Source organism: Euprymna scolopes, chromosome 46 (assembly GCF_053919585.1).
Source record: "Euprymna scolopes isolate OS-2025 chromosome 46, ASM5391958v1, whole genome shotgun sequence".
NCBI lineage: Eukaryota > Metazoa > Mollusca > Cephalopoda > Sepiida > Sepiolidae > Euprymna > Euprymna scolopes.
This window is the reverse complement of record NC_136527.1, coordinates 146312877-146316397: the sequence shown is the minus strand read 5'-3', so window position 1 is coordinate 146316397 and position 3521 is coordinate 146312877. Positions and strand designations below refer to the sequence as shown.

Below are 3521 nucleotides of genomic sequence, written 5' to 3'. Positions count from 1 at the left end.
CTTGTTCTACAAGTATTTTAATGGTGAGTGCTCTGACGAACTGCAGACACTTGTGCCCCCACGTCGCAGACACCCTCGACAAACCCGACAGGCAGCTAAATCCCACCCCCACACAGTAGAGATCCCTAGATGTAGAAGATCCTTCTACTCCAGTAGTTTCTTCCCCAGAACCGCTAGATTCTGGAATTCCATTCCAGGATTATGCTTTCCTAACTGTACTGACATGCAGAAGTTCAAGTGCAACGTGAACCGACATCTTGCTGCCCAAATCCCTACATAGTGCCCCCGTAGTTGCTGACCCTGATAGTAGCTCCCTACACCTGAGTGACAATGTGCCTTGTTTGGGGTGAAAATGTAATAAAAAATAAATAAATAAATAAATAAATTGTATAAAAAAAAAATTAAATTTACAAAACAAATTGAAATGAACCTTTAGTATTAAAAAATAAATTGTATTTAAAAAAATGAATTTTACAAAATAAATCTTAAAATTTTTAATTTTTTAACAAATTGTAATAAGTTTTACAAAATGAATTTCAACAAACCTTAAGTATTGGAAAAATAATCTCAACTTGATAGTGTTAGAAATTTCAGAATGCAAGGGCGATAACCGCGTGATTTACAATCACGCGATTATTTCGACCAATGGTATTGCGTTGTTCAGTTGCTAAGGAGGATTCAGAATTGGCAGGAATTTTGTGTTTAAACAAACAGATTTCAGCTTAACGTCGGAGAATGCCGACGCACGTAATCTCTCTCTATGCCTAATGAACTAAGGCATGGTTCTAAAACCAGATTTCAATATGATGCCGAGCAAAGCTGACACGCAAAATCTCGCTCCAGGCCTAATGAACTAAGGCATGGTTCTACCCCATTTATTTCTCCGCTCATTTAAATGCGGATACTAGCCAGAGGCTAAAATGTTCTACGGATTAATTACTTCCTTATCATTGCCCGCAAAGGGGCATATTATTTTATGATCATCGATCGCAAAGTGCGTTGATCGTATCGACAGTCTGGAAGGATTTCGCGAACGCTCAACCAATTCTACGAGCGGCCGAGTCTACCAGCATCTTCACAAGAAGAAAACTACCTTCGCTTATCAAGGCATGAACTACAACTACCTTCGCCTTTCTAGGCAAGAACTACCCGCCATTTGGCAGAAGCTAAAGAGGGCACTCTTTTGCAATATGGACTCCTTTTTACCCTTTTGTAAATAAAATTATTCTTGGATTTAAGGTGAGCCTTTGTTGCTTTTCTGAGTCTCTTTCATTCTGCCATAGGCAAAAACGGGTAAGATAATTTCTTACAATAGAAAAACAATTCGGCACACTTAACTAATAAATGGACTTTTTTTACACGAGGAACAAAATAACGATTACACCGTTTTATGATGACCTCAATCCATTGTTCCTTAGCAGTTGATTTTCTTTTTAAATAATTTCACGTTTAAAATGTGGTTTTCATCTTTTAATTTTGATTATTTTATATTTTCATATATTTTATTTCTTAATGAATTGAACACACAAAACAAAAGTTGTATCAATTTACTACAGAAATCCTAAAAAACAAAACAAAAAAGAAAAAAACGAATTCTTCCCGATTTAAAAAAAAAAAAAAATATTGAATTCCTGAAATAAAAGGTAAGTGTTTTTCTTTTACTTTTTAACAATTTAAAAATTCAATAACTTTTTAAATAATTTTAAACATTAAAAACATTTTTTGTTATTGCAATCCAATAAAGAATACGAAAAAATTGCGAAAACTAATCGTTATTGTATTTTTATTAAAAATAAGATTTCTCTCACTAAGAAAAATGCAATTTTACCCAACTTTCCGAAAAATATATATAACTTTCTACTTGGTGAATTTTCGTAATTTTTAAAAATATTATTATTTTCGAATTTTCAGTTAATTATGTAATAATGTTTTCGCTTAAAACGACATATTAAAAAAAAATCGATCTAGACTCTATCGACTAAAAATCTCTTTAAATTATATTATTTAATCTGACATTGAATATTTATCCAAATATATATTATTTCGCTGAAGAATTCCTTTGTGGTTTTAATGTTTTCTCCAATATTTTAAATTTTAGCATGGGAATCACTTTCTTTTACACATTTACATAAATAAACACATTCATTGGCCATCACCAACTTGAAAAAAACTTAATATAGAAAAAAAAAAAAAAAAAATTGCAAAACTTTACAATCTTACCCAGCCTAGTTTAATCCTTTAAAAATTTGACTTTATTTTGGCGACTACGTTTCAACAACTTTAAAATATACGCAAAATGAATATAAAACTAATAAATATTTAAGTTTTTAAGGTTGGTAATCACTTTCCTTTATAAATTTAACGTAAAATGAGCACCCACTTTATGACCAGTTAGCAGTCAATAATATCTGTATTTTTGGTTTTTGTTGTTATTGTTGGAAGGGAAGAGATTGAGACTCATATGTTTTTGCTTTCTTACGTTTTGTTTTTTTTTTCGATGGGGATTAGATCCTATGTGTTGTTAACTATTCTGTACTTCAACTTAACAATTTAATAAACCAAAGATACCGTAAAAAATTGTCATTGTGACATTTTTAGGGGTGGTTTCCTACCAGAATTTTGTTTAATTATTGATTTTTAAATAATTATCGGGACTTCCTAGATGGCTGTTTTATATCATCCAATTTTTTTAAATTTTTACTCGGTATGAATATTTTTTAAGTTTCTTTAACGCTTCCAAAAAAGTTAAAGCACAAAGCAAGGTTATCCAAGTAGGTAGAAGAGTTACTGATGTTGCCTTTGGTAACAATCATTTGTTATATATTTGATTTTTTTTACCACCTTTTCGTTTTTTGTCTAAAATGCCCATTCAATTTTTAAATTGTTAGGTGAAAGTACAGATTAGTTAACAAGGACCCCATTTCTCATGTTAAGAATAGCTTTCTAAATAATATCATTATTATTATATGTATGCAGCTTCAATGTTCTTGGTTCCATGTAGTGCTTCATGTTTTGTCTCTGTGGCAGTTTGGTCTACGCTTTTGGTTCGTTTGTGTTAGTCTCCACATTTAAGGGTTTTCCACATTTTTAGCTGTTTTCATTATTGTTGTTCGTTGTATTTTTTTCAGTCATTCCTCTGATTCCAATTTCTCCCATTCTTTTTCAAAGTTTTTGGGATTGTTCCTAGTGCTCCTACTATTATAGGTATTATTTTGATTTTCTTCATCTTCCATATCCCTTTCAGCTCTGTGGCTAGCTCTGTGTATTTGCTCCGTTTCTCCTTTTCTTTAATATTCACCCTGTGGTTAGCTAGAACAACAAAGTCTACAATTTGACTGGATTTTTCTTTCTTGTTAATTATTACAACATCTGGTATTATTCTTCTTCTTATTATTATTATTAGTAGTAGTATTATTAGTATTATAATTATTATTATTAGTAGTATTATTATCATTATTATTATTAGTATTATTATCATTATTATTATTACCATTATCATTATTATTATTATTATCATTATT

At 30.7% G+C, this 3521-nt stretch overlaps 1 long non-coding RNA gene across 1 annotated transcript in view; it reads left to right on the top strand.

The window, feature by feature from the left end:
- The first annotated feature begins 673 nt into the window (after nt 1-673).
- The window catches only part of LOC145271465 (uncharacterized), a 21210-nt gene continuing 18362 nt past the window's right edge, over nt 674-3521 (top strand). The window contains exon 1 of the long non-coding RNA XR_013865889.1: nt 674-1643. This is a non-coding gene — a long non-coding RNA (uncharacterized LOC145271465). The remainder of the gene's footprint in view (nt 1644-3521) is intronic.